Below are 11,864 nucleotides of genomic sequence, written 5' to 3' on the forward strand. Positions count from 1 at the left end.
GAAACTAAAGAATTACATCACCTAAGTAATCAGGAGCATGATTATTGGACCTAGAAAAATTATAGAAGTTGTGCTTGAGAACATAACATAATCACTCTTAATATCATATGTTCAAGAGAAATAACACAACAACCATAATCTATAATGTCTCTACAAGGAAGCCAGTTAGAAGAAGTACCAGCCTCAAAAGAAGTCAGTACGAAGCTCCCAACAGATTGTGTATGTACCAGAGGTGCGAGTATTATAATAGAGCTTCAAGTTATGGACGTGAATTACACCTAGGTGGAAGGGAGGTTATGAAAGAGATAGAAGATATGATACGAGATTTTAAGTAAGTAAGGTAAAAGTGAACAACGATATACTCAAATGCAGAAAGTTATGAATAGTCCATACTTCGGATAGAATGTTATAAGCATGAGGATTCAATATCCAGGAATGATAGCGGCATTGTTAGTGACATATCTTCCAGCCTATGGTTTCTACGTATCGAGAGATGTAGTTAAAAGAGTATAGAAGAATTAGAGATGATGTGACGTCTCGCTTGATGTTCTAGAATAACATAAGAAAATCTATGGTGAAAGCAAGTTGAAGAAAGGTTGCAAGTAGTATAAATGGATATGTGTAGGTTGCAAGCTAAAGTATGGTAGAGCGACAAGGTTTTAGGAAGATAGGAGTAAGGATAAGAAAAGGCGAGTGAGAAGGTGACGAGAATGGATAAGTCCTCAGGATTAAGCCCATGAAAACAAGAAGAGCTTATGGTTTCGCTAAGTTATAGAAAGCTCAGTATAGCCTGAATGAATTCAAAGGAGCCTAAGACTAGTAGCAACTAAAAAAGATGGAATGCTTCCCTGATAGTACAATGAGGGTGTAATTGTGATGGATAAAGGATGACGTTTAGGCCTTCGAGTGAGTAATGATTTGAAGAGGATTCCATGGATTATACGAGATTAAAATACCCACATAAGTGAATCACATTGGAATGCTATAAAATACAGTCATTGAAGTATAGTATCACCCCTAATTGGATCGGGAAAATCACTTCAAATATTCCTCGATGGAACATAAGCCCTAGTGGCAAGGTATGATGTAAGAAGTTTCAAGTTATCGGTGGTATATTATAGATTAATATTGAGGTGAATCAACAATGGATGGACAAAAGTCACAAAGTATGAGATGAGATTAGGCCGCCATTGTTAAGACGAACGGTAATGAAAGAGCATTGAAGGACTGAGATTTATACCTAAACGATAGGCAACAATAGTAACTAGGAGGTTGGTAAGCATACCTCAGTAAAGATAGATTGAAGCAAAAATTATGGTATATTATAACCCATGTAAATGCAGTAAAGTCATATGAATGGGTAACTAGATCTATGAAATAAGATATGGCCATATTCGCAAGTTCTACAAAGTATCGAGAAAAGGACTTCAGTATACCTATAGAGGCCAAGAGAGGCATTCTATTAAGCCTTGTATATACAAAGTAAGGCCTAGATATTTACCAAAAGATAAAAGGAAAAAGGAAAGATGAATCGCATGAGTGCACTTACAAAGCCAGGGTCATACAGGTTGCATGACAAGAGGTAACAGTAGTTGCAAGATTAGGAAGATTTCGACCACAGGTCATAATATGAGCAAAAAGACTAAAGGGGGGAATACCCTAGACTTTTGATTTATTCACAGAGCAACTTCTTAAATGGAAAGAAGAGTATTAAGGTATTCACAAAAGCTATAAGTTACGAAAATGATAAGAGCATCAGTCAACATTAGAGGACGAATGTTCCAAAGGGGTGAATGATGTTACGCCCCGCAATATTATGTCGATATTACATCCTGTAGTATTATATTACGACAATTTTATGCTCTGCAGTAATATATTACGATGATATTACCCTTTGTAGTAATATATTACGATGGTGTTACATCTTATAGTAATATATTACGATGATGTTACGTCCTGCAGTATTATATTACGATGATGTTACATCCTGCAGTATTATATTACGATGATGTTATCCCTGGTTGTATTACACTACGGTTATGTCACATTCTGCAGTATTACGTTACGACAGTGTTGCACCCAACAGTATTATATTACGGTGATGTTACGCTTCGCAGTATTAAGTTACGATGATGTTTTACCCTATAGTATTGTGCGTTGAATTTGTTGTAAGGTAATTGACATCAATCCAAAGAGAAGATTGTTTGGAGATTATAAGGTTTGTAAGTGATGAATAAATTCGTGAAAGTGAGAAGGGAAGCAAGTCGAAGAAAATGAATTTCGTTGAAATTTGGTATTTTGGGATAAAATACGGCCCGAGCTAAAATACCCAGCATTTATGAACTAGTACCATACAAGGTACCACATGACCATAATAGTAAGGTGAATAAGGTACGTGAAAAGTGAGTAGCATTTTAAGAAAGTGGAAATAATTCTCAATTATGCGGGTAATTGGTTGATTATTGGATAGTAGGACACTACACAGTTAACTAATAAGCGGACAAAACATAATCAATTATACCCAAAGGAACGTGGCACAAGGCCACTATTCAATAGAGGTGAGTCATTATGACATGGGTATAAGTGTCTACCTAATATAACCAAGTCATGACTTAACATTAAAGTCGTAAGTAAGACTTGTAGAATCGGATCCACCACTAGGTTAACATAGTTTCTCTCTCTAGTTGCGATGAACAGTAGCAACGCAACAGTTTACCGGCCATAACTCCATATTCCGGCAGTGGAAATTCACCAAATTGGTCGCAAAAGAACCCCCTTCTCATTGCGAACAATCCCTAGTTAGTTTCATCCCCAAATCAATAGCCAATTTTTCCAGATCTTAATTTTCATTTCACGTTTACTGTAGCGTTTACTATGGAACGCAGAAATTGTTATTAAATTCATCTGCTTTTTCACGTCAATGGAGTTTTGAAGAACTTCATGGCTGCTGCGACCTCTCCCCAGCCTTTGGCTGTGGGAGAGGCAATCCAAAACAATCAAGAATCAGTTCCTAATCATAATACCAAACAGTCTTATGCCTCACATCTACTGTCAAAACAATTTGCCACAAAATCGTCAAAACTGGAGCTTTGTCCAGTAACGTTTGAACATGGTGAACCTACTGTGGAATTCACCATTGAAGAGGTGAATGCTTTCACAATGGAAGAAGGTTTACATCAAGCTATAATCCTCAAATTTTCGTATGGGAAACCTGATCTACAGGAACTACGACAGATTATTTCCAAACAATTTGATGTCAAAGGCTACTGTAATATTGGACAACTAGAATATCGACATATACTGATTAGGTTTGATTTGTTTGAATATTTTGTTCAAGCTCTGTCAAGATCGACAGGTTATATTAAGGCGAAGGGTGATGAGTTCTTTTTTAGAACATTCCCATGGACAATAGGCTTTAATCCACGTGAAGAAACATCAAGGGTAGTCGTATGGATCTCTTTACCTGACTTGCCTGCAAATTTCTTTGCAAAAAAGTCATTAATGTCCATCGCTTCAGCAGTTGGAAAGCCTTTAGCGGTGGACAAAGCAACGCAAGATCTAACGCGACCAAGTACGGCAAGGGTTAAGGTCGTGCTCGATTTACTGGACAAGCATCCAAAGAGAAATAAGATTCATATTGTGGATAAGAATTCTGGGAAAATTGTTGAGCATTATCAGGAGATAGTATATGATAATCTTCCAAAATATTGTACCTGTTGTAAGCATCAAGGGCACGATGAAAGATCATGCCATTGGAAGACTGTGAAAAATAAGGAAGATGTAGTTGTTGCGACAGAAAATGAAGGTCTGGGCAATCTGGACAAATTGTAAGGTGATGCCAGGGATTTTCTTAATGCAAAAAGGGCTGGGCAGCTGGAAGATGAAGCAGCAAAAGCAAGTTTGGTTGAGCAGCAGATTTCACAAATTGAAGGAAGAAAACAAATTGTGAAAAAAAACAATGCAGTGGTAATGAATCGAGAAGCGGTGGATAACAATGCAGGTGAAGTCTCAAAGCTTGATAAGGGTCCACATCCTCCCTCTTGAGATGTGCCTGCTAGGATAGCTTTGGCAAGGATTTCCAATGTTGTTAATCCAATTGTGCAAGCCTATGACGAGCTTGCTAGTGCTGCAGCTATTTTGTCAACTGGTGTAAGTTTAATGGGTGTTGTTGCTCGGGCTGAGGAAGATGCTATAGGTTCAAAAAGTGATCATGCTGTGATTGATACACAAGTAGTTGATCGAGATGTTGATGTCCCTGATGCTACAGCTTTTCATAAGGAGCAAGGATTTGAGCAGGGGACTCAGGCTCAGGCAACTGGTGTAGGCACAAATTTGGAGTCTTCTACTGCATTGAAAATAGTTGTTGATCGAGTTGATGCACTTGTTGAAACAGTTGAGAAATCAGCAGCAGCAGGCACAACTGTTTTAGATGTATCTAACGTTGCTTTAGTTCCAGCTGAAGTTGCTTCAAAACCTACTGATGTTGTACAAGATACAAAGGAAGTTGGGCAGCATATTATTAAGGATAACTGGACAACAGTTTACAGCAAAAAAGGCACTCCAAATAGCAAAAACATGATGCAGGTTGAGCAGAATTCCACAAAATTTTCAAATCCTTTCAATGCTCTAGCCAACGTGAATGACTATCATGAGAAGATTGATAACACAACAACCTTAATTGATGGTTCTTTTAACCAGCAAATAATACCAATTTCAAGCAGTAAAAAAGGAGGCCGAACCAGCAATAATTTGGCTAAGTTTTCCGGAGATCGACAAAATGCTATAAATAGCAACGTGGTAGAAGTGTCAAAGGGAGAGTTACTACCCAGGTCCAGCACTCCCACAATTCTTGTTTCCAGTCCACAAGTGCAGAAAATTATCAAAGAATCACAGATTGAAATGATGATATATGCCAATCCTATATTGAAGCAACCGTTGGTAACCTTGAATACATCGGCGTATGACATTCCATCTCAATCAGTGGAGTCGTTTGGGGATGCTGAAGTGAATCTGGGCAGCTCATGTTGTCAAGGGGGAATAATAATGAGGTGATACAGTCAAATCTGAGGTTGATGGCTATCAAATCCAAGCTTTGGCAAGAGCAGCGTGAGGATGACAGTGAAGAGGATTGGGGCGATGTTTTCGCTGGTTATTCATCAGAAGAAGCTGATAAGGAGGTTGATCATGATAGTGCAGGGGAAGATAGTGATTCAATGGCTATGAAAAAACATGGTCAAGTACGAGCAGCAAGTGCCAAGAGTAATCTGAACCTCAATGCTCCTGCTTTTGTTCCCAGAAGTTACTCAAATTCTGGTATGCAAAATGCAGCTACAGGAGCACCTACAGTTACTGTGCAGTAGCAGCAAATTGATCCCAACTCCTTAAATACTAATCCTACAGGTGATCGAACTACAACAGTGCAACCAAAAAATGGGCAGCTCCAAGGTGTGATAACCAGTACACACGCAACAACACCTACAACGAAGGTTAGTCCAGCAGCTAGTCCTAAAGGTGATCGAGAAGTCACAGCAGTGCAATCTGGACAAAATCAAATTGTTACAACTATCCCAGTTATTTTAGAGGAGGAGAGAAAGCTTTTGGATGCAATGGTGAGTTCTACATTGTTAAATCCTGTAAATCCAAATGCCTATAGCACTGGTCCTGTGAGTAAGAGCAGGAATAAGCTAAAAAAAATAGAACAACATCAAAGCAAGGCAATGGTGACAAATACAAAGGGACAATCTGCATTGGTGACACTAGACATCGTCCAAAATGCTCCACAATCTGTGAATGTGGGGAGAGAAATTTTTGAATAAGGAGAGGAAGATGCAATGATACAACAATGCAGAGCAGAGGCCGCAAGAAAAAGAGATTTATCACCTATGAATAGCGGCAAAGGTAAGAAGACTCATACAAGGAAAAATAGTTGGGACGACAAGGTTAGTAATTTATTAAATATTAGGCAACCTCCAATGAGAGTTGTCAAACAAAAGCAGGCTGCCCCAACTACATCAACGAGGTCCAACCGTTCAAAAAAGAAATGCTGATTTTTGAATACATTTTGAACACGGTTGAGGAAAACAACAAAGAATTACAAACTGAAGATTTTACAAGTTTGGAAAAGAAGGGACAAGAATTTAATTCCTATTACATTCTATTTTATCATTTTATAAGTATACTCATTTGTAATATCATCACAGAGTATGTTATAAACTCTGTGATGATCATTGAATATTTGGTCCGTTCAAGTTCTTATTTTTTACATGCTTGTTAGTAGGTGAGACCTTTTCTTTGCATCAATAGGATTAGTAAGGTAAGGTTTAGCCCAGTTTGTGTTTCCTTGGTCCTATGCCTTTGGAAAAATATCCACACGGCTATGAGATTATATGCCCTCGTGAGACTTTGCCGGCAGCGACACCATGAATCCTCTACATGAGGCTGCCATCATAAGGCAATGTGAGGCGCAGAGGAGTGATTATATAGCCAAGGCATATGGGTAACAATACCGGTGCTATTGTCCCCCTTATTTGTACTTTTCCTAATTATTGTATTTTTCTTTTCTGTTATTAATAAAAAACTAGCCCTAGGGGCTTGCCTAGCGGATTGCCAAAAAAAAAAAGAATCGGATCCATAAAGGCAATTTGCCTTTAGCTTCATTTGGTTTCTTTAGCTTTATTTTTGTTGCTTTGGCTTGAAACCAAGAGCATTGAAACAGAAAACTCATTTTCATCCAAACTTTAGCTAACAAATCTATTCTTGCTTTTGAAACCAAGAACGTTGATCACAAAACATTTCATCCAAGATTTCAATTTCAATCCAAGCCAAAAACGCTAGTAGCAGAAGACAATTCTGTTCCACTTTCAAATCCAACTATAAATTTTGTTCAAGAATTTCACTGAAGCAGATTTGTTCAAATAATTCATCAAAAAGGTATGTTAAGGCTATCCCTTCTTTCTTTTAGCATGATCTATACGATACGAACAAAACGCGCAAATGCAAAAATTTCATAAATGACTCTATTCATAGAAGTACTAGAGATATCTATGTTCTTGAATTTCCATGTGTCATAATATTTTATCATCTGTTTGTGGGTCTCAGAAAAATACGAAAGTTGAAAAGAGTTTACTTTTTGATATTACTCAAAGGTAAAATGGTCTTATGACGTTCCAAAAGATTTTATTGATCTATTTCTCATGCATTGCATTCATGTACATTGACTCATGACCAGAAGGTGTTATATATGCGTATATATGTATGTATATATATATATATACATGTATATGTATATGAGATATAGGAAAGGTTATGGCATTATATACGCACCACCACCTGATCAGTTGGTATACGTTGATGTTTTTGCCCACAGTGGCCAAGATGATATGATGGGATGCCCTCAGAGGCTGATGATGTTATGAAACATGTACCTATGCACGACATGACATTTATACGCATATGCATGATACTATAATATTTCATGATTTACAAAGTTATTCAGACTTACAGGTTGAGTCATGTACTCCATATTTCTTCCATGTCTGTTATGTACTTATTTATGTGCCTTACATACTCGGTACATTATTCGTACTGACATCCCTTTTGCTTGGGGATGCTGCGTTTCATGCCTGCAGGTCCTGATAGATAGGTCGAGAGTCCTCCAAGTAGGCTATCAGCTCAGCGGAAGATGTTGGTGCGCTCCATTTTCTTCGGAGTTGCTTGTTTGGTTAGTATGATTTAGACGTGTATTATTTGGTATGGCGGGACTCTGTCCCGACCTTTATGAAATTTATGTACTCTTACAGGCTTGTAGACATATGTCGTGTACATAAAAGATTGTACGGTCTTGTCGGCCTATGTTTTGAGTTTATAAAGGATCATTTTTGCCTATTAGGCCCATATGTCATGTGTATATGATGATGTAATAAGAAAGATACATTACGTTGGTACTCGGTTGAGTAAGGTACAGGGTGCCCGTCGCGGCCCATCGATTTGGGTCGTGACAATCGTCTGATTAACTGGTTCTTTTCAAAGTATTTTTGAAGCAATTTGAAGGCCTCTGATTTTATAGCAACGGTCGGGCATCCCTGAGTCGTGTAAGTTTGGCCAGAGCCTTGTGACCGTAGTCATTTTGTTTGGCCATAGCCTTTCAGTCCCTGAGTGAAGTAGTTTCGGTGATTATATTGAGGGTATGCCTTTTTAGGGGTCTTACAAGTTCGAATATATAGCCTTAACTTTAAGATTGGGATTATACCTTTTGTCAAGACTTATAATTTTTAACATGCCTTACTTGAGGTCTTACAGATTTGATTACTTGGTACAAGTATAACTCATGCCTTGCTTGAGGTCTTACAGATTTGGTATTGCCTTATGGATGTCTTATACTATTGATAATGCCTCGTGGAGGTCTGACATTTTTAGTATTGCTACATGGAGGGATTTCGGGGCTCGAGGTTGCCCGCTTGGGGTCTTACAACCTTGAGTTTCTGATAGCTCGATGGATGACAGTCGGCGACAGTCCCCGAGATATCGAAAGTTTTTCGGCTCTGGAGCAGTTCTTTGTAAATTTGGTGTTGCCTCATTGAGGGCTTATGAGTTCGAATTTTCTGACTCGGAGGTTATATGGCTTCGAATGTTTGACGTTAGTCCCCGGGTGTTCGGGAAATGTCTGGCTTTGGAGCCGTTTCTTGTAAAAATAGCAGACTTCTTTCGAAGCGCAAAGAGTTTTGATGGAGGAAAAGGAATATATTCTTTGACTACTTGGAACAAGTATACATGTTTTCATTGTCAAAGGCTTGGTTATTCTATTTGAACACGGTTCATTCGACCATTTAGCCCGATACATCATTTTCCTATCGAGACCCTTTTTGGCTCATCTTGACTTCTCCGAGGAGGTGATCTCCCGGGGGGATGCCCCCCAATATTCGAGGTTGATTGAAGAGAAGCCTTGAAATACTTATTAAGTTTTCTTTAGGTAGCATATAGATGCTGCCTCACTAAAAACCTTGCCGGTAAAACCCTTCTTGGGATAAAACCCGATCAAAGGAAAAGAGTGCAATGCATGCTTTAGAACCTAAGGTCTTCAAGCTGGAAAGCGCTTCAACTATTCCAATCGGAAAACTGCACAGAGGTTAGTGTAAAATGTTAATAAAAAGGGAGATGATTATACCTTAGTGGTGATGGAGCTTTGAGCCTCGATATGCTTCAACAGTTTGCTCCGGGGACGCGGAACAGTCCTTTGTTTGTTAGTCGGGTGTAGCCGAGAATGTATCTCATGAATGCTACTTCACTGTTTGTTTATCCTTTGGCTCTTTTGAGGTTGAAAGCATCGATGTCGGTGCCACATCATGCACCACAAATATCTCTCTTGTTGCATGTTGTTCTCCGTATATAGTTTTTATTCCGTCCTTTATCAAAATGAAGAGTTGATGCTACTTCCCTCATGTAGTGTATCTATGGCCTTCCGAGCAAGGCATTGTACCTCATATCTCCTTCGATGATATGAAACTTGGCATTTTGGGTTGCGCCAGCCATGTTGACCGGAAGGGTGATTTCCACTTTCGTTGTTTCACTCACCATGTTGAATCTGTTGAGAACTCAAGAGGCGGGCACAATCTGATCGAGCAGTCCAAGCTGCTCCACCACCCTTGACCTAATAATGTTGGCCGAGCTACCTAGATCCACAAGCACACACTTAATTTGAAATGTATTCACAAGAAAAGAAATTACCAAGGCATCGTTACAAGGCTGAGACAGGGCCTCGATGTCTTTGTTGCCAAATGTGAGAGCATCTTTGGGTATGTAACCCTGAGTTTGTTTCTCCTTGGTGATGGATATTTTTGTTCTTTTGACAATGGGTTCCTGCGGGATGTCGATTCCCCTAACGATGATGTGGATGACATGTTGAGGTTCATCTGTTCATTTTTTCTGTTTGCCTCTCTTTCTCGAAATTGATTTTTGGCTCGGTTGCTAAGGAACTCTCAGAGGTGCCCTCTGTTGAGTAGTCGGGATACTTCTTCTCGGAGCTATCTGCAGTCTTGGATCCTATGACCATGTGTGCCGTGAATTTTGCACACCAAGTTAGGGTTCCTTTGTGGTGGATCTATTAGTACGGGTCTTGTCCACCTGGTGTCATTGATCTTACCGATGGCAGATACGATGTCCGAAATATCAACGTTGAAGTTGTATTCTAATAAGCGGGGTGCTTCCATCGGTCCTGTGTGCTTGTTGAATCTAGCTCTACTCACGAGTCCCCAAGGATTCTAACGTCGATTTATCCTTCGATCATTTCAGGGTATGTTATTCCTCAGAGCATTTCATCTATCTTCAATGTATGGTACCTTTCCTTGTTCCTTGGCTCCTTTGCCAGAAGCCGTCTAGGATATACTAAGCCCGAGAGAGCTCCTAGTTGGTCGTCCTCGACCTTGATCTTCGACTGATATCGGGTGTGGACATCCGACCAAGTCACGACGGGATATTTTACCAAGTTTTGCTTTAGTTGCTCTGAAGCTACCGAGTTTCGTTCGTTCAAACCTTGGGTGAAGGCCTGAACTGCCCAGTCATTAGATACTGGTGGTAATTTCATTCGCTCCATTTGGAAACGAGATACAAACCCTCACAGCATCTTGTTTTCTCTTTGTTTGATCTTGAAGATGTCGGATTTTCTTGTAGCAATCTTAATAGCACCAGCGTGTGCCTTTATAAAGGAATCCACCAGCATGGCAAATGAATCTATTGAATTCAGGACTATGTTGTGATACCACATCATGGCCCCTTTTAAAGGTGTTTCTCCGAATTTCTTCAATAGGACGGATTAAATATCGTCTTCCTTCAGGTCATTGCCCTTTACCACACAAGTGTAAGCAGTTACGTGCTCGTTGGGGTCCGAGGTTCCGTTGTACTTCGGAAGATCTAGTATTCTGAATTTCTTTGGGATAGGCTTCGGAGCAGCATTTTGCTGGAATAACTTTTGCCCGAATTTCTTTGAATCTACACCCTTCAGGATCGGGGGTGCGCCTGGAATTTGATCGGCCCATGAATTGTAGGTCTCTATCTTCTTGTCATTGGCTTCTATCTTCTTCTCACCCGATTCGATCCTCTTTGTCTGACCCGTTTTGCTTGATCTTTCTGGTACCTATTCGGCTTGAGGAGTCGTTTCCGGTGCTGCTATGCTTGGAGTTTTTTGGTGACTTTGCAGTTGAGCAATCGCTAGATGTTGTGCCTATAACATCTCGAAGATAACGTGAAGGCTAACCTCTTGTTCCTCCTAAGTCGAGGTTTTATGGGCTTCTTGTTTGTTTTTTTTGGCGTATACTCCTATTAGTGTGGTAGCTTATATCGACGTGTTGGGCGTTGTGCGAGATAAGCCACGGGAATTAGTTCTGGTGTGTCCTCAGGGTTTCGCGGTGGTACATCGATGACTGAAACAGCTACATCATTCTCTCCATGGTCCTCAAGACCGTTGTTTTCCTGAGCATTCACTGAGTTAGACATTTTGACCTGAAATCAAAGATTCTTGGACAAGAAAAAGCATGAAAGATAACTTGTGTTATGTAGTAAACCAGCGAGAAAACAATCAGTATTTAGCCCCATGGTGGGTGCCAAACTATTTACCTTGAAAATGATAATTACAATTAGATTTGATTTTGTGGTTCTAAAAATACATGATTTATTTTTATGTTAGTTGTTAAGCAGTAGATGCTAAGCGTGAGACAAGAAAATAAATGTAAGAGCTTGAAGGTAGTATGATATGCACACCGAGTGACTGAGAATTGGGGCCCCAAGCTAGGTTATACGGGGCCTCGGGGTTGAGCTAAGCGTTAGGCTGTGGGCACTCGATGGAGAACTAACAGTTCTAAGGGCCTTGATGA

Source organism: Nicotiana sylvestris, chromosome 12, assembly GCF_000393655.2.
Source record: "Nicotiana sylvestris chromosome 12, ASM39365v2, whole genome shotgun sequence".
Lineage (NCBI taxonomy): Eukaryota > Viridiplantae > Streptophyta > Magnoliopsida > Solanales > Solanaceae > Nicotiana > Nicotiana sylvestris.